The following is a 24578-nucleotide window of genomic DNA, read 5'->3' on the forward strand; positions in this document are numbered from 1 at the left end:
GTTTTCTTTCTAGTTCATCTGTCTTTGCTTGAAAGTGATGTATTGACGTCTTCCAGTTTTATTTTATTAGGGTCTATATGTCTCTTTAATTCTGCAAGTTTGATTAGTAGTGTATTTTAATGGCCTTTCATTGGATGCATAAATGTTTCTTATGGTTATTTGTTACTGTTTAATTGTGGCTATCATCATGATTTAATTGCCTACTTTGTCTCTCACGATGGCTTTCACTTTGTTGTCTGTCAGAATTAATACCACAACTCCTTTGTTTTGACTATCATTAGATTGATTAATTTTTCCATCCTCTGATTTTTAAGCTGATTTGGCTCAGGCAGCCATCTCAGTGTACCAGTTTTTGGCATAAAATAGCATGCCTCAAGAATGTACGGATGTGCTTTATACAATTGATGTATGTATATGTATGGATTGTGATAAGAGTTGTATGAGCAACTAATAAAATGTAAAAAAAAAATAGCATGCCTCTTTTGCTCCACGAACTGTACTCAACCGACCTCGCTCTGTGCTTCTTTTTGTTCCCATGAATGAACCATTGATTTGATGAATAGAAGAGTTGAAGAAAAACAAAACAAAAAAACAAGGGAGGTGCTGTCAGACATCCAAAAAGATGAGTTTGAAAAATGTTTCCATGAATTGCAGATTTGACAAATGTATTAAATGGTGAGTACTGTGAAGGTCAGATGGGTTGTTTTGTAAAACTTAAATACAAAGCTTGTGGGAAAAAAAATCAATTTCCAGAGGGCTCACTCTCCTATGCCTGCCGCGAGCAGCCATGGTGTTCTCCACTGCATCGTATGCAGGTGAAAATTGGGCACTGAATCCGAAAAACCAAAGATGACATGCACTTACTTTGGTGCTGGAGAACATGAAAGTACCGTGATGAACTACTGCAGGACAAACCGATTTGTATTGGAAGAAGTAAAGGCAGAGTGTTCCGTAGAGGCAAAGAAGGCAAACTTTGTCATACATACACTCTGGACTATTTGTCAGGAGAGACACAGTCCCTGGAGGAGATCATGTTTGGTATAGTGGAGAGGTGATGAAAAAGAGGATGTGTGGAAAACTGAGGACCGGGAAGAGAGTGAATGTAAGTAAATTAGAGAATTTAATATGCTCAAAATATAGAAGTCTGGAAGGACACAAGATTCTGGTGGAGGAAGGCCTTCACATTGGTGAGTTGGAAATGAATCTGTCAAATTCTCCAGACTAAAAATCATTCCCACAATCGTCCCCCATAATAGTGCTACTTTTAAGATCATTCTTAGAAGCCTGGAGGCTATCTGTACTTACGAGGGTGGACATCCTTCCTAAATAGTTGTCCACCTTTCTCAAAGCACAGCCTACTTCCTTCTGATACTGATCACAGATTGTTCCCCCTGGAGAGAGTAGAGACATCCGAGGTTGAGTCAGCTCAGGGGCATCCAAGATTAAGGACAATACCTGCTGATCCAGTTAAGTACACATGTACTTAACTGGGCTTGCTAGTCCCATGACTATTAGAGAATTTGCTCTGTCTACTTATTGGCTTCATGGAAAGGTGAGAACCCTGCATGCTACATCTGTCTATTTTCCCTCATTGCACAAGTGCTCCTCAGGGCACTCTCAGTTTTAAGGCCTTACAAGGAAAGCCCTCAATGAGATAGACTGACACGGTGGCTGTGTCAATGGGCTGAGGCAATAGGAGCAACTGTGAGGATGGCACAGTACCATGCAGTGTTTTGTTATGTGTAAGGTCACATATTGCCAACTCAATGGTACCTCAACAACAAGAACAACCTCAAAAGAAGAGACTTCACATCAACTGGGATCAGTCTTTCAAGATAAGGGAAGAAAACTATCCACTTGAAGCATACATCACTGAGGTAAGGCTGTGTCAAGTCAACAGACACTCCACAGGAGGAAGAAGAAAACCTTACTTGAAAGTTAAGTCAAGATCAGGGGACAGGAGCATCCAGATTTCAGAAGCAGTGTTTACACTTCTGTTGGCGAGGAACCAGGGAGGACTACATTCAAATCAGGAAGGGATGCTCAACAATAATTATAGGGACTCCAAAGGGAGAATAAGCCTAATACTGTGTTCCCAGTTAGACATTTTTTTGGGTAGTTTTAAAAAAATCATTTTATTGGGGGCTCATACAACTCTTATCACAATCCGTACATCCATCCATTGTGTCAAGCACGTTTGTACATTTATTGCCATCATCATTCTCAAAACATTTGCTTTCTACTTAAGCCCTTGGTATCAGCTCATTTGGCCCCCCCACCCCCACAAACCATTGATAATTTATAAATTATTTTTCTGTCATATCTTACACTGTCCGTCTCCCTTCACCCACTTTTCTGTTTTCCATCTCCCAGGGAGGGGGTTATATGTAGATCCTTTTAATTGGTTCCCCCTTTTTACCCAACCTTCCCTCCACCCTCCCAGGATCGCCACTCTCACCACTGGTCCTGAAGGGATCACCTGTCCTGGATTCCCTGTATTTCCAGTTCCTATCTGTATCAGTGTACATCCTCTGGTCTAGCCGGATTTGTAAGGTAGAAATAGGATCATGATAGTAGGGGCCGGGGAGGAAGCATTTAGGAACTAGAGGAAAGTTGTGTGTTTCGTTGTCACACTGTACCCTGACTGGCTCATCTCCTCTCCACGACCCTTCTGTAAGGGGATGCCCAGCTGCCTGCAGATGGGCTTTGGGTCCCCAACTCCACACTCTCCCCGCAGTTAGACATTTTAAAACTAGTTTCTACCCAATCCTTGGTGAACCACATGCTATGAACCATGTGCTATGTACTACAATGACCATAGACTCTGTCCTTTCAGGGGACATGGCATCCCTCACAGGCACACCAGAAGGACTCAAAGTGGGGATCCCACTGAATGAACTGGGCTCTACCTCAAAGTTACTTGTAATCCTTGGAATTAAGGCCAAAATTCCCTAGTATGAGAATAAACAAATGATTGCCACCATAGGCTTTGGAATTGGCAATTGTTGGACCTTTGTTAGGATCCTTGGTTTTGCAGGAGTCCAATGAAAGGTGGCCCAGAACCACCAAATATTTAGTTTTAATCACTCCTTGCTTTACTGTGACATTAATCTGAAAGGCAAGGTTCTGACCTTGTAAATGAATGTTACTGGAAATTTCCCCTAGCAACTCCCATGGTCAATGTAAGCAGAGCTCGATCATTTAAGAATTCAAGGTACCTACATTATACTTAGATGGATTCAGACTCTTGGCAGATCCCCTCTAACCACAGTGGAGGGACTCAAATACTTTGCTATCAAACTATTGTAAACTTGATTATCACGGATGGAATTACAGTATAATATAAAACCCAGCAATTTCATCTCCCTTGACCCATTCCAGGTTTGTTTAAATATTTCTTGCATTTTCCTAAGAAAAGGTTTTGTTCACCTGGCTTATTTAAATACTCCAGTGGTCTTTTCTCTTTTTCAAAATCTGTGTATTTAATGATTTTGTGTTTTTTTAATGTTCTAGTTTATGAAGCACAGAAAGGGCGGATGTATAGACAATAATTGATATAATGAGTTCTAAGGAATATAGGAGAGGGGGTGGTACACTAGAACTGATTGTGGTGATGTATATACAATTCTTTTCAACTACAAGTGGAAGCTTATAATATGTAAATTAAATGTCAATTTTTTTAAAGGCCATCCCTCATTAAGTAAGTGCCATCTGGGTCAAAGAAAAATTAGCAGGATAATTTGAATGAGCCCGTCCAAGATCTCTGAAGTATTGAAGGCCATCAAGACCAGATGCCTAAGAGAAGCGGCAACACTGAGACTGTGGGATACCTTCTCCTGATACAGCCCAGGTCTGTGGAACTGTCAGATAGAGAGACAGAGCAACAGGAAGGTTGAATTCCTGGTCCATGGAAGAAAAGGCAAAGGGACCATGTGGGAGAGATAGTGAGGAATAGAGAGAAATTTGGCTGTTGTCTGAAGAGATGGAGAGGTGTTGTGTTGCTGTGGGAGAAGAGGTTGGTGTCAGAATAGGTGAAGAAGGATGGTATGTGGTATATGTCTGATCCCCCTATCTCCTGGCAACAGGAAAGTCAGAGGAGAGCAGATATGTCCACCTCCACTGCCATTCAACACTGTGTCTGAAATGAGATTATTAGCAATGGTCCCAGGCTCAGGGTAATTAGTAAGACAAAGAAGCACAAGGGCATAAGAAGTGAAAAAATTTTTTATTATTGCATGGCTTTCTTTGGTTAGTCTTTCCTGAAATGGCCGAAAGTAACGTAAGGTCCCTTAAACTGCAGCTTGCTGGCCCAGAACAAATCTAGACTATTCAGACAAGATTTGGCTGACAGAGACCAGGACTTCTTAGAGAGATCCTCAGGCCACATGCATATGAATTCCATGGTCTTGGGTAGAGGAGAATTCAACTTGTGCTTAGAACATGTTTAGTTGGCTGTTTAGGATGATATGGATTTCTCCTACCTTGTGTTATAACCATAATGTGTGATAGAAATGAACACTGGAAAGTATGATTAAGGAGTGCTTGTAACTCCACCTTCATTCTTTACAATGAGATTTGTTAAAAGAAGAGTTAGAAATTGTCAGAAGGACAGGCATTGTTTGAAAACAAAGCAAGTAAGGGGGCTTAGAAAAGCCCCAGAACCATCCTTGAGAAATAGTACAATTGCATTTGAAAAGAAAGCTAAAAATGCTGAGCAACTGAAGGAAAAAAGTGATTTAAAAATATATATATTTTGAGCAAAGAGTTAGGCTGGTGTACTCCCTGTGTGACCATCAGGATACACTTGTGAAGTGGAAGTGGCAGAGACCAAGAATGGTAGAGAGACTTGGCTGTTGGCTACAGAATGGTGCTGCTGTGCAACAATGACTGCATCACTATAGGTTGGTAGTTCTGGCTTGTGTGTGCCATTGCAACAAATTACAGAACCCAGCATAGAAGTGCCATGGGAGGAACTGTTGGGGTCAGCACAGGTAAAGAAGGCATAGAATAAGGAGAGTAGCGATACCAGCAAGGTGGGGTAGAAAGGGGGAACCGATCACAAGGGTCTATCTACATATAACCCCCTCCCTGGGGGATGAAAAACAGAACAGTGGGTGAAGGGAGACGTCAGACAGTGTAAGACATGCCAAAATAATAATAACTTATAAATTACCAAGGGTTTGTGAGGGAGGGGGGATGAGGAGGAAGGGGAAAATGAGGAGCTGAGACCAAGGGCTCAAGTAAAATCAAATGTTTTGAGAATGATGATGGCAATAAATGTACAAACGTGCTTGACAAAATGGATGTATGTATGGATTGTGATAAGAGTTGTTAGAGCCCCCAATAAAATGATTTTAAAAAAAGAAAAGTCTGATCCTTTCCTCACGGCAATAGGGAAACCAAGAGGTCAGATATGTCCACCTCCACTGCAGCTCACCACAGACATAGGTGTTTCTTGGTTAGCAGTGTTTTCTGTCAGGGTTTTGAATATACTGATCTATTGCCTTCTTGCCTGTATGGTCTAGAAAAATCCGAGCTTATTCTAATTGGTTCCCCTGTGTAGGTGATTACTCCTTGTTATGTGTTGCTCTCAGGATTCTTTCCTTTTCTTTAATGTTAGAAAGTTTGACTATGATGTGTAATGGCAATTTTCTTTGGGATTGATTGTTTTGAGTACTGTGGGCTTCTATCTCTCTTCTGTCATAATGGCATGACATTCCCTTTAATCTGTCCAATATTTTCTCTGTAATTCACTTTCCTTCTATGTTTTGGGGTGTTTATCAAATGTAATAGATAGCATCCCATGGAATCCTTAGGTTTTCTTTGCTGTTCTTTTTTATAGCTTGATCTTATATTTTGGTCTCAAAAGCTTGCTCTTCAAGGTTACTGATTCACTTTTCCATTGTTCCAATTCTTCTGTTTTATTCTTTCAAAATGTTAATCAGTTCTAATATTTTAATGCTTTTCTTCTGAATTTCTATTTGGAGTGGTTCAACTGTTCCTAGGGGTTTTTGAGGTAGTTTTTTCCTCCCATTTATTTTGTTGGATTGATCTTGTAGTGCTCTCCTGAATTCCTCTATCTTCTTTTCTGCATTTCCATCAAATTTTTCCTGTTCCATGACGCTGAAGATCACTGTGCGAAACAGTCAGAAAAAGATCTAAAGCTTTTCTGCATGTATTAGACTCAATTGAGACATTTTTCCTTGTTTGCACATGTGCAAAGAGATTGACTGCTGTCTCTGAGATAGGATGCTGTCTTTATATTTGCCTCTGGCCAGACAGTCCCCACACATCTTTTGACGATCTTGACCAGTGACCCAGGTCTTTTGGCACAAGCCTATCTTGAACAGGGGCTGCCACCAGGAAACAAATACAGTCCAGTTAAAATCCCAGTGTTGAGGTCAGCTCCTGAGTCTTCAGGGAGCTCTGGCCAACAAGGAATACAATCAACAAAGAGGGGGAAAGAAGAGAATATCCAAGACACTACCTCCATGCTCGGACCCCTGCCAAGCTGTCGTCACTGACTCTGTATATCAAGTCTACAGTAAAGCGATACAGCCACAGAAAGGGTCTGCTCGGCACTAATCTTCCCACACACATGCCTGCCAAATCCTGCCTCCCCCAGAGATGACTAACGCCCCTCAGTCTTCCAGGGAAGTGTCACCCAGTCCATTCCCAAGAGATCTAGTCTGGCCTTCAGTCAGCTTCCTAATTTGAATCTCCCATCAGGCCAGAATGCAGTGGGTAGACCATGACCTTCTTAACTCCAGGGTGCAAGAACCTTGTGAATTTTTCCACCCTAGTTCAATCCCATTCAGCCCTCCCCAACATGGACTCAACCCTTCCATGCTCTGTTGGAGAAGGGGTGCTAGTGTCCTCTATGGTGTTAATTAGGGGCAGGTGTGGAAACAAGGCGTCAGCTCATCATTTCCCCTCTCCTCACATGAGGGCCAGAGTGCTCGGGTGAGAAGCAACTCTGCAGGCATCCTGCTAGGGCAGCCCAGAATCTGAAGCTTGATTTCTCCACTATAATCCCAGGGTATTAATTAGTAGAGTTTTCTCTTCCTCAGGGGAGGTCCAGAATTTTTTTTTCAAAAGTTTTGTTAGAAGAGGGTTTCAAAGAGCCTGAAATTACATGGCCATACTGGATGCGATGTTTTAAATTTTAAAGAAGCCCTCTTTCCCTATTTTTATCATTTGAAGTTTTGGTGTCATATCTAAGAAAGCCTTGCATAAATTGAGGAGATTTACTAAGAATATTATAATTTGAGCTCTGATGTATGTTATTGATTCATCAAGTTGATTTTGTTCACGAAGAAGTAACATAGTGCTTCTAAAATTATTCCAAGAATTGTATACACTTGTATTACACACTTGACTTGTTTCTTAAAATCTCAAAGGAAAGAGCTTTTCATCAAATCACGTTATTGCAGGAAGTATTTCTCTTAAAATAATTTCATCTCCATTTCAAGAATGATAAAATCTAAAAAACTATAAAGCTGAAATTATATGAACTCTACATTTAAATAATTCCTATTTATGCCAATTTTCCATTGTCTCTGCTTTTATTGCTTATTCATGATTTTTGTAAAGAACTCTATATATCTTTGAGAAATCCTGAAATCCTGAATATATCTTTTCAAATATATTCCCTAAGAACCTCAATCATTATCAATCTGAAACTTTATTTACTGCACATCCTTGAATCCTTTCCTTTTCAAAGTCTATTTATCCTGACACAATTCTAGTAAAGTTGGTAATCGGACTTGTAAGCTAGTGTCAGATTAGTAAGAGACAGGTTGCTAATGAGGAAAATAATAAGAATCACAACACAACAGCAAAGAGATTTGCATACTCTTAACCAGTTCTGAATGCGTCACATCTACTAAGCATAGTCAATGAGCCTTATAAAAAGTGGGGTGGGAGACAGACAACTCCCAAACCCTGCCCTTTCTTCTCATAAAACAAACTGGTCTGTAAAATTTTGCTTTTTGTTAACTTTTGAGATTAACATTACCTCTGAGTTTTACATAGAACAAAATTAAAATAGGACACTTAATTAACTTAATACAATCAAAGAATACCATTAAGTCGGTTGCTGTCAAGGTTGTTGTTACACATAGCAAACACCAGAGAAGAATTGTCCTATTCAGTTTTTACAAAGAGAATTGGTTCAGTGGCTACGTTATTATAAACAATTGAAAATTTACGGGAGTACATTTGAAGACTACATATTCACCTGTCACCTCCAATCTACTAGACAGGACTGGCCAGTTCTATGATGACCAACAGAGTCTACCACAACCAGATTCTATCAAACTGAAAAGAAAAAGAAAAAAGCCTTAAACTCACTGACATAGAATCTGAGTCAATTACAGTCGATAGCAATCCCATAGATTCTAGAAGAGTTCTTTAGAAATTCAAACATGCCACCTGGGACCTAAAAGTCAGAATCTACATTTCAACCCGTTTCTCCAGGGACTGAGCAGTCACATCACAGTTCAGCACTCAAGCGCTCATCACACTTGCAATGTTCTGACCTTGTTCAAACTTGTTCAAAGAGGTGTCTGACTTCCTTTAACTTCCGGAAAGGAGAATCACCATCATCCCAATGTGCACTCCTAAAAGACGGCGATCAGACATGGCTCTGCTCAACCGCGGCACTGCACTTGTCAGGTAGCTTCAATAATGTGTTGCAAAGGCCACACAGAACTGACAGACCGCTCTCACAGTTATGGGTTTATTAGTGAAGTAACCGGTTACAGTTCAGGTGCTGGAACACTTGAGGCACATTCTGTCCGTCTCTCCTCAGCTGCGCGCCCAGACAGATCTCTCTCTAGCGTGGCCTCTCTGCACTACTCAGGCAAGTGGTACAAAGCTCTTTTAGCTCTGCTAGGAGGCACAAACACTCCACAAAAACGCCTCGGAGCTAAGAGCACCGAGCTCTAGCTGAACGAGGCCCCCCTCCGCTTAGCCTAGTAGGATGGCAAAACTGACCAATCCCCTTGTTCAGGTTCCAGACACCTTAACCACGTGGTTCCATTCCCGAAAGGAACTGCCCTGTTCACATAGTGAATTACAAACATGGCTGTTAATCACAAGGCCAGTGGTTCAAATTCACCAGTTGCTCCCAGGGAGAGTAATGAAGATTTCTACTCTTATAAGTAACCTCAGAAACCCACGAGGGCAGGTCTGCTGTATCTTATATGGCAACTTTGAGTCGAAATCAGCTAAACGGAAAGGAGTTTGAGTTGTGATTCTCAAAAGGATGTCGTGAGTCTCATTTACAGTAGTAGCAAAGTGTTCAATCCTCTGGATGATGCCAAGCATCTTATATGCATAGTTCCACCACTTGGTCCTGACTCATTGTGGACTTACGTACAGAACAAACCCTGCCCAGTCCTGCAACATCCTCACAATCGTTGTTGTTTGAGTTCACTGATACAGAAAAGGCAAGAGAAAATAGACAATAGTTAAAGGGTCATATCAAGTACTTCACTGAACCACAGAGATCTGGATTTTTTGGGGGTGGGGATAGGAAACGACAGGAATTAAATTAAGTTTCCTGAGCAACAAATCTAAAATTTTTCATAAATTTTCTAGGAAGAGCCATATACAAGAAATAAATCTATGGCAGCTAACTTGGATACACTACCGTTTTGCTCTAGCCCAGGGGTCCTCAAACTTTTAAAACAGGGGGCCAGTTCACTGTCCCTCAGACCTGTTGGAGGGCCGGGCTATAGTTTAAAAAAAAATTATGAACAAATTCCTATGCACCACTGCACATAACTTACTTTGAAGTGAAAAATACAAACGGGGCAAAAACACCCGGCGGGCCGGCTAAATATCCTGGGCAGGCCGCATGTGGGCCGTGGCCTTAATCTGAGGATGCCTGCTAGCCCATTTGTATCCGCAGGAGAGCTACAGCTGCAATTAGCATCTAGCAACCACTGGCTATGAGGTGAAGGGAAGGGCTAACCTCATCAAGCCAGCCCCTAAGAAGTCCTGTCCCTTTCTTCCCTCTTACTATACTCGAGAAGCTCCACTCTTCCCTATCTAAACTTCTTAGTCAGCAATTCCTGGGCTCGCTCCCTAAAATAAATAATGTCAAATCAATCAAATAAGCGCCTTTGAGCTGAGGCAGAAGGGAAGTTCATGGCGAGGATTCTAGTGTGTGGATCATGGAGCAGCTGCACAGGGAGCAGCTGCCTGAGAAGGACATTACCAAGGTCCTGCTGGCTCAGGGTTCAGACATGTTTCTTTTAGAACATAAGCTATTAGGAAATATTAAAACTGTGGTTAAAACACTAAGAAGGACCATTTGATTGCAGCTTATAACCATCTTTTTGAAGTCTTTCAAAGGTACGAAAAACATACAGTATCTGAACAGGTGTAAAACGTGAAGGTTACTGACAACAAACCCAAAGAAAACAAGTCTGAAGAGACTCTGGAAGCGGGTACACCAAAATCTACAAAATCTGTTCTTAAAAAAGGAGATAAAACCCACTTTGCCCAAAAGGGACGATGCTCCTTGTTGGTATACAGGAACACGACAGGGCGGGACTGTTTGCATACAAAGAAGAAGAAGAAAAATGCCGGGCCTGTAAGTTCCAAGGCTGGAGCTGGCAAAGCTGTCAGAGGAGGATGGGATGAGGCACTCCCGACGATAAATAAGAAAAGGCTCTACTTTGAGTGACCCAGAATGGGCTCATGGAAAGAAAGGACAGCCTGATGTCAAAATTCCACCAAGTGGAAGACTTAATTATAAAGTAAGATTAGTGGCTATTGATCGAAATGGCAATGCTTCAAGTCTAAAGGCAACAGCAACAATGATAGTACCTGGCCTTAAAGAAACTTTATGTAACTAAGTAGAACTGGTAACTATTGAGTCAAGAAGTTGAAACTTGTTCAACTGATCCCCAGCTTTTGAGAAAAGTAACACCATATCCTTGAAATCTAAAGCATTTTAAAATTCTGTAAGATATTGGTTAAAGAGAATTGATTTTCCTTTTACCACAGGTTAATTAAAAGGCTCAGTACAAATTTATCCACTGAAAAATAAATGAGCATCAGTCATAAAACTATATTAAATATGCATATTACCTTACATATTTTAAAAAATAAGTCACTGTATGTGCAATATATTAATTTTAAAAGACAAATATATTTACATTAATGTTTAAGTGTTTTGTATTTGAATTTACAAGTTTATATACCAAACTTAACTATCACTGTCATAGCAATAAAGACACGAAAAGATGAACCCTCAGGACCAATGGTGAGAGTGGCGACACCGGGAGGGAAGGGGGTGTAGAAAGGCGGAACCGATCTCGGGGATCTACATGTAACCTCCTTTCTGGGGGATGGGCAACAGGAAAGTGGGTGAGGGGAGACGCCGGCAGTGTAACATAGGATAGAGTGATAATTTATAAGTTATTAAGGGTTCGTGAGGGAGGGGGGAGCGGGAAAAAGGAAAATGAGCTGATTCCAGGAATCCAAGTGGAAGGTGAATTTTGAGAATGACGAGGACAACAAATGTATAAGGGTGCTTTACTCAATTGATGTATGTATGGATTGTGATTAAGAGTTGTATGAGCCCCAATAAAATGATTTATTAAAAAAAAAGACATGAAAAGAGAAAACTAAGGAGTATACAAGGGGACTTAAAAAAATCCATGGAGATAGCTTTTAATTCCATTTTCCACAAACTTTATGAAGCCTCCTCCTACATTGTCTATGTTGTTGATGATATTGGATGGCATTAAGTTGAAAGTAACTCCATGTGACAGACTGGAACTGCCCCATAAGATTTTATCTGCTGTAACCTTCATGGAAGTCGACTGTCAGGTCTCTCTCCTGCAGAGCCCCTGGACGGTTCCGATCACCAATATTGTGGTTAGCATCTAGCACTTAACTGCGTGCTACCTAGCACTGTAGATTATTCTTACCAATAGAAAGCTATGAAAGTATTATTTCTGGATTCTAAAAAAATATTCAATGGCTCGTCACTCCAAGTAAATTTAAAGCTTTTCAGTGGGCACTCATGGCCACCATAGCTTTAATCCAAATAACTACATTTACTCTTGATCATCTCTCAGAAAACTCAATCTCCAGGTATACTACACTTTCAGATACTACTAAGAAAAAAAAAAAACCCTACTTTTCTATATCTGGCTCCTCCACACAATCTCACACAAGTTACCTTTAAATGTACTTTCCATGAGACTTTCACAGGTCCTCCTTTTTTAAAACAAGTATCTTTCTTCCCTGAACTCCTTTATCTGTCCTATACTGCATATTGTAGTGCATTTGTACTGCACATCACACATTCTTCAAGTCAATTTTCAGACCGTGGCTCAAAAGAATCCTTTTTACAACCTAATCTCCAGTGTGCCTGTGCATGGCAAGTGTTCAGTAAACATTTGTTAAACAAATGAAACCCTTTCTCTGGGTCCTTAATTCCCTATCAGCGATATGTCTGCCTAGCTCCATCTCGTCTATCCTACTCTATAGGGGCCTTCTTGAGGAGGAGAGTACTCAAGAGAGCAGGCTTAATTACAGTTTTGATACCACCATTTTACATGGAATCTAAAGGCAGAATCACCCCACTTTTAAATCTCCACTATCATTTGTTTTAAAAAAATAGGATGACAGCACATAAATGCTCACAAAGCTATTTTAATATTAAGTAAAATAATGGCTATCAATAGTTCAAAGTATACAAATGTCATCTATGTTGTTATTACTTCTTTGTCCACAAACTGTTATATTGCCCTTGCCAATGACTACTTTATAGCCGACGACACACAGTGCTATAAGCGACTCTGGGGACTCCTGCAAGTATTTCCATCCTCCGAAGCCCTAGATATAGAGTTGCTATGAGATGAAATCGAACTGATGGCAATGGGTTTGGTTTTCTGTTTGTTTACTAATTACAGTTACCAAGCTGAAGGTTGGTGGTTTTGAACCCATGCAGTGGTTACATGGAAGAAAGAGAAGGCATAGAGATCTGCTTCCACAAACAGTACAGCTAAGAAAATCTATACTACATGGGGTTTACCTTGGGTTTTTGTTTTACTGTGTTGTCAGTGTCAAACAACATGACACCACTTCCCAACTTTCCTTTTCTAGATCAATTCAGACCCCAGCTGAACCCAGCTCTACCCAGCAGACTCCAGCCTTCTCGCTTCTTAAGGAGCTCTGGTGGCTTCCAACACTGTGCTGCTAACCACAAGGTTTAACTTTAAACCCCTCAGTTGCTCCTCAGAAGAAAACTAAGGTTGTCCATTTCTATAAATGTTAATTAAAATACACCAAGGGGCACTTTTACTCTGTCCTATAGGGTTGCCACGAGTGAGCATCCCCTTAATGGCAGGAGTTTAGTTTTTGGCTTTCTGTATTTCCTAAATCCAAAAGTGCTATAAATGACTCATTAACTTTAAGGAAAGGGCTAGCTTTAATTTAGCACAAAAAGGATATAAACACACAGTGACCTCAGGGAAGGGTCTGGGTGAGAGCATGTTTGTCTCCTGGGACACCTTTAACCTCTTGTAGATGTTGCCTCTCTCTATCCAGGAAGCTCTGAGTCAGTCCTCCAGGGCCACAGTAGATGAATTACATCTTGCTGCCAAAGTCTTCAGAAGTCCTAGTGGTCCCATGGGTTAAGCACTGGATTCAACATCAAGGCTGGTGGTTCAAACCCACCAGCTGCTCTGTGAGAGAAAGATGAGGCTGTGTGCTCATGTAAAGCTTTAGTCTCAAAAATCCTAAGGAGCAGTTTCATTAGACCCTATATATTTACTCAGTCAGAATCAAGTCACTGGCAGTGGATTCCTAAGGCTCAATCCATGAGTGGGTCACAAGTGATTCTTCTTGGGTCTGTAGGGAGCCCCCACTCAATGGACTCAGGTTGTGTTTCCAGGACCAAAGGTCACATTATTTACTTGTAAGCCTTTTAAAGAGTGAAATGTATACCTAGCTGCCATCTTGGAAACATAGTTCAGTCTTCAGTCATTTAAAATGAGAACGTTCCTTATTATTTTGCTGATAGTTGCTTTTAAAAAAAGTTTATCATATTATTTAAAACAAAAAAAAGTCTATTCCACCGCACACAGTGTTGTTAAGGCTACAAGGCTATGATCTTTAGTAGCAGACTGCCAAGCCCCTCAGTGTAGGTTTGGACCACCAAACTTTAAGTACGTAAATCACCGAAGAACTTCTATCACATTACAAGTGATACCTTAAATCAATGATTTCCCCCCTAATTCCACTGTCCGCCCCCTTTTTTCCCCACAGTTCTCTGCAAAAACTGAATGTCAAAAGTATTATTTCCCTGAATTCAAATCAGCATCTCATTCGCAACCATAAATTCTCCCTACCCCACCGCCATCCCTGCTACCAAAAACTCTAAAGACTTAAGTGTCCCCTCACAACGGTTTCTGGCACACACCTTAAACTGCAATAACAAAGCTGGCAAACACGTGGTAAATTCAAATCGTGCCATATTTCAGTTATGATCAAGTCTCTCAAACGTGGTCTCTTCCTCCCTTCCCCCCTGATGGTACTCTTCTTTTCCCACCGGCAAGTCCCAGAGGGCTGGTCTTGCTTCTCTCTGTTCCCCGTGATTTGTGTAAACGTCAACGGTACTTGGAATACTGCATTTTCAGACACGTGTAAGCTAAGAACAGGTTTCCAAAAAATAAAAGGCTGTTCGCGTGAACCAACTGGGGAAGGAGCCCAGGGGACAAACCATGCGTTGATTTCTTCTTCTGAACCCTTCGAATTTCGAGTTCGCGCAAGTTACCACCACCCAGTAATTTAATTATTTTCATTATCCCAGAATCCAGTTGAGGATCGCAGTGCTTGGTTCAAAGCCTCACAGACAAAGAGTCAAGACAGGCATTTATTTGGTAACAGCCTAAAGCCACCAAGGACGGTCTACTAAAAGTATGCTTGGAAATAAACCTGCTGTACAATGAATTAACAAACGGCAAGCACTCAAAACCAGTTGTTTCTGAGTTCTACCGGCTCGGGGTTGGGACCCCTGAGCGCCCCAGCCGCGCGGCCCGCGGGGCGCACAGAAGCCCCGTGGGCAGAACGTACCTGAGCAAGGCAGGCGGGTCCGGGGCCAAGGCCTAGCCGGGGCCCGCAGATCGAGGACAGGGACCCACGTTCCGCAACGACAGAGCGCAGAACTGATGCAACGCCCGGAACACACGGAGCGAAAGGAAGAACAAGCAACAGCCAATCGCTGAGCGAAACCGGCAACCTCCCAACAAACAGTGAGCCCATTGGTCGACCTGGAACCAGCGCCACGCCCACCTGCCCAGCTGGTGGAACCGCAATGCTGGTGTCACCGAGAGCTGTCAAAAGAAATGCACGAAAAAAAAAAAAGAAATGCACGGTGGATACACTCCGTCACACTGAATACTCCTCATCATGGCAGAGGACAGAAAAGCACCAGACATCAAAGTGCCCGCGCTGTATCATTCTGTGTATGTAAAGTTCTACAGTGGGCAACGTAATGGAAATAAATAATGGTGACCTGGGGTGGGTGACAGATCTGATGGGCTGTGGGGCGACATCAAGAACATAATTCACGGGGAAAGCAAAAGGTCATTAAAAACAGCGGACGGGTGTGCTGTGTGAGAAACGTGGATGTCAAAAGAGATTCTGAAACTTGTTCTTTATCATTGATTAGCTAAGGTAAATTGAAGAAAGGAAACACGAAATTTCAACGGGCAGTTCAAGAAGACAAAATCAAATGAAATGTTCAAAGACCTAGAGTTAGAAAACCAAAAAATGAAGAACGCATATCCTAGACTGAAAAAACTCAAGAAAAAAAAAGATCAAGCCTCAATCTTGAAAGATTTCAATCTTGAAAAATTCTTTGGGCAAAAAAAAAAAGAAAGAAAAATTCCATGGGCAAAATATTGAATGATGCAGGAAGCATCTAAAGAACATAGGGGGAAAATTAAGATAGAGGCAATCCAAAGAATCACTGGATGAAAAAGAACCAGTCGACATCCAGTCATTTAAAGAGGTAGCATATGAGCAAGAACCAATAGTACTGATATAAAAGAAGTAGAGGCTGAGCTGAAAGCATTAGCCAAAAACAAAGCTCTAGGAATTGATGAAATACCAATTGAAATGTTCTAACAAGCTAATGAAGTACTGTAAGCATGACATTTCATACTTTGGATACCCAAAATTCATCTCCTCACATATCAAACACAATTGTCCTATAATAGCACCCTAAAAGTCTTAAACCAACTCCAACTCATCTTCTGAATCATCAGCCTCTTGTCCCTGAGGCCCACTGACCTTGGCCCTGCTTGTGCAAATATTTCAAACTCTTTAAGCCCTTGCATTATGTGCCCAGAGGGACCCTGCTCTGACAGCAAGCCTTTTACCTGAAAGCATTCAGCTTTTTCACTCCATGGGCTGGGAAGACCACTGCTCTGTCTTGTTCCGGTTTCCTGCTGGACTTTTGTTTCCGCGTCACCATTCTCTCCCACTGCCTCTCACCATCCCTTTATCTCCATTGTCTCCACCTTCTGATCAAGGAGATTCCCAGTACATGGATCCTGAATCTGAAGATCTCACTCAGCCTCCTGACTCTTCTTCCTTGATGGTCATGAGGTCCTCTGTCCACTTTATTTTAATGGTGTGCCTACAACAATCCCCATGTTACAGTTCCATACACCTTAGTTCATGGTCCTACCTCCAGAAGGGTACCATGCCCCTTATTTACATTAACAAGGTGTGCAATCCTTTGAGTGGGCCACAAACACCTCATATTTGCATAGTTTTATTTACCTAGTTTTATTCCTACAGGGGCAATTCTACTCCGTCCTTTAGGGTTGCTATGGACCAGAATCGAGTTGATGGCTGTAAATATTTTGACTCAAGTTATTTGATAGGAGATCCCAAGACAATAGCGAGGGGGGGGCAGATTAAGAAATTGACTGTACCAAAATTCCTTATAACTCTTGTTCAATTTCAAAACCACTTCCACATCTTAGGTATTTCTCGATACCAAATTCTATCTGAGTTATCTAGTGATCTACAAAGAAAATAGCATGTGCATACTTTAACATATTTATTTTCTTGTAATTTAAGCTAAAAGTCTGAATTCAAGACACTGGCTCTGGAGGATGGCTTACTCTTTCTGTCAGCACTAGGGGTAAGTCCTTTTCCTTAGTTCCTTGATGATCTTCCTGTGGTGTGGCATCTATCTTCTGCCATCTGCACTCGATTCTGTGAATCTAGTCTACTGGAATTATATACCAATAAAGATTGACTTAACACACATCCTACACCACTATTGTATCATTAACACAATGATTAAAAGCTCATTCCCAAGGGAGTGGGAAAGAGCTGATACCAAGGGCTCAATAGAAAGTAAATATCTAGCAAATAATGAGGGAAACATAAGTACAAACATGCCTGATTCAATTGAGGGATGGATTGTGATAAGAGTTGTACGAGCCCCCAATAAAATTATTTTTAAACTCATTTCCAAATGGAATTTTTTAGAGATATAGATAAGTTTATTTCAAAATTTATATGAAAAGTGACAAAGCTTGCAATGGCTGGCACAATTTTGCAAAGGAAAAAAAATGGAGGAATCTCTCTGGCCAATGGTTAAGTTGGGGATGTACATATACAAATATAGAGCAGAGGGTTGGAAAGGGGGAACCGATTACAAGGATCTATATGTGACCTCCTCCCTGGGGGATGGGCAACAGAAATGTGGGTGAAAGGAGATGTCGGACAGGCCAAGATATGACACAATAATAATTTATAAATGTATCAAGGGTTCATGAGGGAGAGGGAAGGGAGGGGAAAAATTAGGAGCTGATGTCAGGGGCTTACATGGAGAGCAAATGTTTTGAGAATGATGAGGGCAATGAATGTACAAATGTGCTTTACACAATTGATGTATGTATTGTGATAAGAGTTGTATGAGCCCCTAATAAAATGATTTTTAAAAAAAGAGTTGTATGAGCCCACAATAAAATGATTAAAAAAAACAACTATAGAGCAGAATAAAGGTCTCATAAATTGACCATTAAGTATGTTCAACTGATTTTTTGACACGGGAGCCAGAGCATTTTGAGGGAAGGACAACCTTTTTAACAAATGGTACTGTAGTAATTGGACATCCCTCAAATGGAATTTTAATCATAGATGTAGAGGTTAGAATTTACAACATATATATTGGGAGACTGAATTAAAATATAACATGTCACTTGTCGATATCTACAAAAAACAAAAAATTATAGGATAATTATGTTAGCTAGAAATATGGAGATCAGTACCAGAGACATGATTTTTAATGTTAAATTATATAATTCTTTTTATATTTTAATTTCACATCATAGACTCAGAAAAGTTGCCAAAATAGTACAAATACTTACCGTATACCCTTCATCTTGACTTCCCAAATGCTAACATTTTACCTCATTTGCATTATCATTCTCTTTTGATCTCTCTCTAGACACACGTAATATATATTATTTATTACTATTAGAGTAAGTGGCAGACAAGCTGTTCCTTTACCCCAGCGGTTCTCAGCCTGTGGGTCGCGACCCCTTTGAAAGTCAAGTGATCTTTTCACAGGGGTCACCCGATTCATAACAGTAGCAAAATTACAGTTGTGAAGTATCAATGAAAATAATTTTATGGTTGGGGTCACCACAACATGAGGAACTGTTTAAGGGGTCGCAGCATGAGGAAGGTTGAGAATTACTGCTTTATCCTTTAACACTTGTGTATTTATTTTTAATAAAAATTTATTAAATATTTTTATTGGGGGCTCTTACATCTTTTATCACAATCCATATATTTATCCAGTGCGTCGAGCACATTTGCACATATGCTGCCATCATCATTTTCAAAGCATTCTCTTTCCAATTGAGCCCCTGGTATCAGCTCCCCATTTTCCCCCTCCCAGTCTCTCTCAAGCACCCTTGATAAGTTATAGATTACTATTTTCATATCTTACATAGTTCCCTGTCGCCCCTTATCCACGTTTCCGTTGTCTGTCCCCCTGGGAGGGGGACAATAGGTTGACTCTTGTGATTGATACACTTGTGTATTTCTTAAAAACAAGCATATTTTCTTATATACATAACAACAGTATAGGCATGAAAATCAGAAATTAAAATTGATGTAATACATATCTAATTTACCAACCTGACCAAAAAAATACTGTGTTATGGTGTTAGACAGGGTTCTCTAGAGAAACAAAACCAGGACACTTATGATTTTATATATAAATAAATAAACAGCTAATTCGTCCACAGAGCATTATAGATGGCTCAGTTCAACTCACTTCCGTGAGACAGTTAATACACTGGCAGTCCTTCACCTCACGAGGGCTGCTGGGTGCAAGTCAAGGAAGCAGACAGCTGAGTTTCTGTAGAGCAACACAGACCGTCTGACCACAGGCAGCAAACAGCAGGGCAGATCCCCAACAGTCAGCCAGATGACGGTGTCTGACAGTCCCCAGCTCAAATGATGTAAACACCAGCAGTGTGGCGAAGCTGGTCTCGAAGGAACTTCACACTATAGCGACATGGTCCACAATTTGGGTGTCCCACAGGTAGTGTAGCCCGTAAGTTGAGGCAGAGAACTGGCTAAGGCAGCTGCACACTGGTCTGATCATCATAGCAAAAGAGACAGAAAGGCAAGGCTCGCTGAAACATTTCTCTTTGTCCTTCAATTAAAGTGCAACCTTATTAATCCCACGTGTTTATTGGCCAGGTTGGCACAATAAGCCTCCCTATCACAGATAGGAATTACTTTCAGTTATCAGGTTTCTTTTCTCTATAAGTTACTCTCTCATTTCGTTTCATGGATTCATTAGGTTAATATATTTAATCATGATCATATTCATGCTGTATTTTTGTGACAAGAATGAGGCAGTGGTGTTACTATATTCTGTTTATCATATCTAGAAGCACATGTTTATAGTTCTATTTAACTTTTAAGTAATGTGCATCTCTTACTTCAGGGTATCTGACCTTGTGAAGATCCACAGTCTCAGAAATCCTTATGGAGAGGTTTTACTCTGTCTCATAAGGTCGAAATGAGATGGAATCAACCCAACGGACAGTACTGGCTGAGATATTACTTTCATGAAATAAATAAATAAAAATTCTTCTGCACTGAAAGCAGTCCTGTGCCACACCTCCCCTAGACCACCCCCATTCTATGACCCTTTTATAGTTCAGAACACCCTTAACATTGTCCTCTTTTTTTCTGCAGCATCATATACCCAGATTTCAGCCTGTCATCTTTATGCCTCCACAAATAAGTGCTTCCCCCCTTCTAACAGCAGCCTATTATGCCTCACCAATCTCTACTTCCCAGAGGTTACATTCTAGTGGGAGAACAATAACAACTGAAAACAACAAGAAAGAATGCGATGCGATTGCCTGCATGGGAGCGAGCTTTATGTCAGACTTCAATTAGGACACTTCATGTACAGGACGGGGCTCGACAGCTAGAATGGTCACAAACTGAGGAAGAGACATTTAAGCTTATAGTGTATGGGAAGTGACTCACAAGAAGTTTTTGGGGGAAAGAGTATATTCAAAGCAGAAGAAAGAGCAAATGAGAAGGGTAAGTATCTTGATTAGGTGGAATGGAGAGGAAAACTACAGTGAAGTTTCAATTATAGAAAACAGTTCCAACCAGTACTTGCTTTTTCCCCTCTGAAGTTGGAAGCATGGTTTTCCTGTCATTTTTTCTTTCTTTCTTTAAAAAAAAATTTTTTTTTCTATGACTTCAGTGACAGTTTCAAAGAAACCATCAATTGATATCCATTTTGATTTTTTTTTACATTTTGATTCTTAGCATTGATTTTGATCCACATAATGGAACAGCATTCTTCCCACTTCTTCCTTGTGTTTACTGTTTCTATTCCTTTTTTTTTATTCCTCGTGTCTTTTGAGCTTAAAACTGGACAAGTGCTGCCCTTTTGATCTCCCATTCATCTGTCAGTTTGTCAGAGTGTGATGGTTTGCATGTTACTCTGATGCTGGAAGCTAGGTCACTAGTATTTCACAGATCACCAGGATTACCTTTGGTGAACAGTTTCAGCGGCACTTCCAGACTAAGAGCAGACTAAGGAAAAGGAAGAGATGGTCCATCGAAACCTTACTAATAGCAGTAAAACATTGTCTGATATAGGAAAGATGAGCCACTCAGCTTGGGAGAGACTCAAAATATAATCAGGAGGAGGTGCCACCTCAAATTAGAGTTGATGTCAATGACATGGATGGAACAAAGCTTTCAAGGCCTTTTCTGATGGGACACAACTGAAAATAAGACGAAATGGCCGAAAACGTCCTCAAATAATCCAAACACAGAATGTCCCATGAATCTAGGAGACTAGAAAGTTGTCAAAAATGAGATGAAACACATAAACATACCTATATCCTAGGCATTAATGAGCCATTTTTAGTCCAACAATCATGATTTACTATACCAGGAAAAATAACTTCAATGGGGATGGTGTTGTATTCATCATAAAAAAATTTCAAAATCTGTCTTGAAGTATAATTCTGTCTGTGATAACATCTATATACCTACAAATAAGTACAGATATTTTAAAAATTACTTTTCTAATTAACATACCAACCACTAAAGCTAGTGATGAAGAAACAAGAATTCTACCAGACTGAAATTCATCAAGCATACAATCAAGATGCATTGATAATTTTGGAAATTGGAACACAAAAATTAGAAACAAAGAAGGAGCAATAATTGAAAAATATGGTCTTGGTGATAGAAATACAAGTGGAGATCACAGAATAAAATTTGCAAGACCAATGACTTCATTAAAAATACTTTTCTCCCCAGTAATATAAATAGCAATTATGCAAGGACTTACCAGAGGGAATACACAGACATGAATTTTACTACGTCTGTGGGAAGAGATGATTGGTGAAACTCAGTATCCTTAGCCAAAACAAGGACAAGGGCTGACTGTGGAGGAGACCATAAATTGTTCATCTGTAAGTTCAGGCTAAAGCTGAGGAAATCAAAACAAATCTATGAAATTAGAAATATTACCTGGAATGTATCCCACCTGAATTTAGAGATCATCTCAAGAAAAGATTAGGACATTGAACACTGATGACTGAAGACCTGATGGGTTGTGGGAAGCCATCAAGAACATCACACATGAAGGAAGCAAGATGTAATTAAAACTAGAGGAAAGATGGTTTGATCCCATATGACCATGTAGTCAGTCAAAGGCTCTGTGAAACCCTCTTGAAATAAAACTTTTGAGAAAGCCAAGAAGAGTCAAGACCAGACTTCTGAACTTTCCCTGCGGTACAGAAACCTCTACCAATTACACCCTGGTATTTCAGAGGGAGGAATTACCAAAAAGAATCCCCACCTCCCCACAGCCAGCATTCTGTGCCAACACAGCAAGATGCCTGCAGAGCTGCCCCTCCCAACAGCCCCCTACCCTTAGCAGAGGAGAAAGGAGCCTATGCGTCATCTCCACACCCACCCCTAACTAACACTAGCACTGCTCCCCTAACATACTTGGCGTGGGGACAGGTCCATGCTCAAGAAAGGCAAATATGATTGAACTCCAACAAGAAAATGCACAAGTTCCCACACCCTAGGGTTAAGAGAGTACCCGTCCATTCACTGCATTCCAGGTGGGTTGTTGAAATACAGGTCAGCTGGAGAATAACTAGCAATGCCAGGCTGGAGCTCTCAGGAACAGACTGTGGTGTGACGCTTCCCCCAGAACACCACAGGGACCAGCCTTAGGGGAGCAGACTTAGGTGAGCTTGTGCCAGGGAAAGATGAGCACAAGCGAGTTTGAACCTCTTCTCTCTGTGGACACCAGGTCAAAAGTTATAACACCTGCCTGTCAGCTCAAAAGAGCTCCTGGACCCTGACTGTATTCACAGTCACTGAATACAGCCTGAGTGGACAAGCGAACAAGAGGTCTAGAATATTCTCTTCCCTCCCTTCATGTCAATTGGATTGATCATTGGCCTGCACTGCCTGCAGGCTTGAGGACTGACTTTGAACTGAGATCTTAACAGGGGCAGTATTAAATTGTTTTCTGTCATTGGCTTCTCCTCAAAGAAGGCTAAGGTAAGACTAAACGGCCTGGCCACCCTTGGCTCTTGGGGATCTATCACAGGTGCTAGAGGCTTGCTTTTCAGCTAGAGACAAATATCAAAACTACACCATGCCTCGGAGCCAGCAATCCCTGTGCACAATGAAAACAAGACAAAGTGGCTCAATTGGGTGCACTACATGTGGGTTTGGAGAAGAGAGAGCTTTTGATCTTCCTATGAGGGAGTTTAGGGCAATGATCTTATTGCTGCTATAAATGACAGGAAGAAATATTTTACAGAAATAAAAAAAACAGAAGGAAATATAGAACAACTCATGACAACACTATGAGACCAATGTGATGAAATAAATTAAAAACTAGAAATAATTCAACAACTACAAACAGAAAAAGCAAACAGGAAGATAATAAAACTCGATAACATTTTGAAAGGATAAACCAGAGTAAGGGAAACAATGGAAATACAAATCAGTGGTTTCAAAGATCACTCGAAATACAAGATCATGCTAAAAAAAATTACCAGGCTGAATCTGCCTGCGAGTTGCCTCCGTTGCCGCCCCCTGTCCCGGTCCCCCTTCTCCCCCTCCACACCCCACACCCCACTGCCCCCTACACCCCCGCTCCCTCAGCCCAACCCGGTCCAGCCCGGTTCCGGGAGGATAAAGTTCGTGTATAAAGAGGAGCAGCCATTCGAGAAGACCCGGAAAAAAATATATATCCGGACCGGGTCCCGGTGGTAGTAGAAAAGGCCCCCAAAGCTCGGATAGGTGATTGGGACAAAAAGAAATACGTGGGAGCGTCTGATCCCACAGTTGGTCAATTCTACTTCTTGGTCCGGATGCGAAGTCATCTCCGAGCTGCAGATGCCTTGTTTTTCTTGTCAGCAATGCCATCCTGCCCACCAGTGCCACAGTGGGCCAGCTGGACCCGGCACACCACCAAGAAGACTGCTTTCTATACATTGCCCACAGTGACGAAAGTGTGCGGTCCGTGAAGCTGCTGCCCTGGAGCTGGGGTGTTGCATTCTGCAAAGAGAAAGGTGGCCCCCTTTCTTGACCCGTCCCTCCCTCAGGCTCAGCCCATGAGCTGCTTCTACCCAGCACAGCCAGTCATGAGGCAACACAGCCAGTCAAGCCTCTTCCCTCACAGGCCCTTGGGGGCACTGGTAGATGAGGCTTATGTGGACAGCTTGGTGTAGACATAATCAGTACACAAGTTTTATTTTGTGCCATTTCTTTCTTTTTTTTCCCCCCTCAAAAAAGTTTTTAATATATAAATACTCAGAATCTACTTTTCTTGGGATTATATACAATTTTAAAATACATATATACTCGAGTATAAGCTGACCTGAATATCAGCCGGGGCACCTAATTTTACCACAAAACTGCATTAAAATTGTGCTGAAAAACTCGGCTTATACACAAGTATATATGGTATACATTGAAAAAGTACTAACTTT

At 41.1% G+C, this 24578-nt stretch overlaps 1 protein-coding gene and 2 pseudogenes across 2 annotated transcripts in view; 2 read left to right on the forward strand and 1 right to left on the reverse strand.

Moving 5' to 3' along the window:
- Window positions 1–15219, reverse strand: part of IARS1 (isoleucyl-tRNA synthetase 1) — a 154125-nt gene extending 138906 nt beyond the window's left edge. For both annotated transcript variants that reach the window (XM_075549828.1, XM_075549827.1), the window contains exon 1: window positions 15103–15219. The gene's annotated coding sequence lies outside the window, so the exon portion shown is untranslated. The remainder of the gene's footprint in view (window positions 1–15102) is intronic.
- Window positions 10182–10868, forward strand: LOC142449223 (peptidyl-prolyl cis-trans isomerase FKBP3 pseudogene; annotated as a pseudogene).
- An 8403-nt stretch (window positions 15220–23622) lies between the features above and the next one.
- On the forward strand, window positions 23623–24175 carry LOC142449224 (gamma-aminobutyric acid receptor-associated protein pseudogene; annotated as a pseudogene).
- Window positions 24176–24578: the final 403 nt, after the last annotated feature.

This window comes from Tenrec ecaudatus, chromosome 5, assembly GCF_050624435.1.
Source record: "Tenrec ecaudatus isolate mTenEca1 chromosome 5, mTenEca1.hap1, whole genome shotgun sequence".
Classification (NCBI taxonomy): domain Eukaryota; kingdom Metazoa; phylum Chordata; class Mammalia; order Afrosoricida; family Tenrecidae; genus Tenrec; species Tenrec ecaudatus.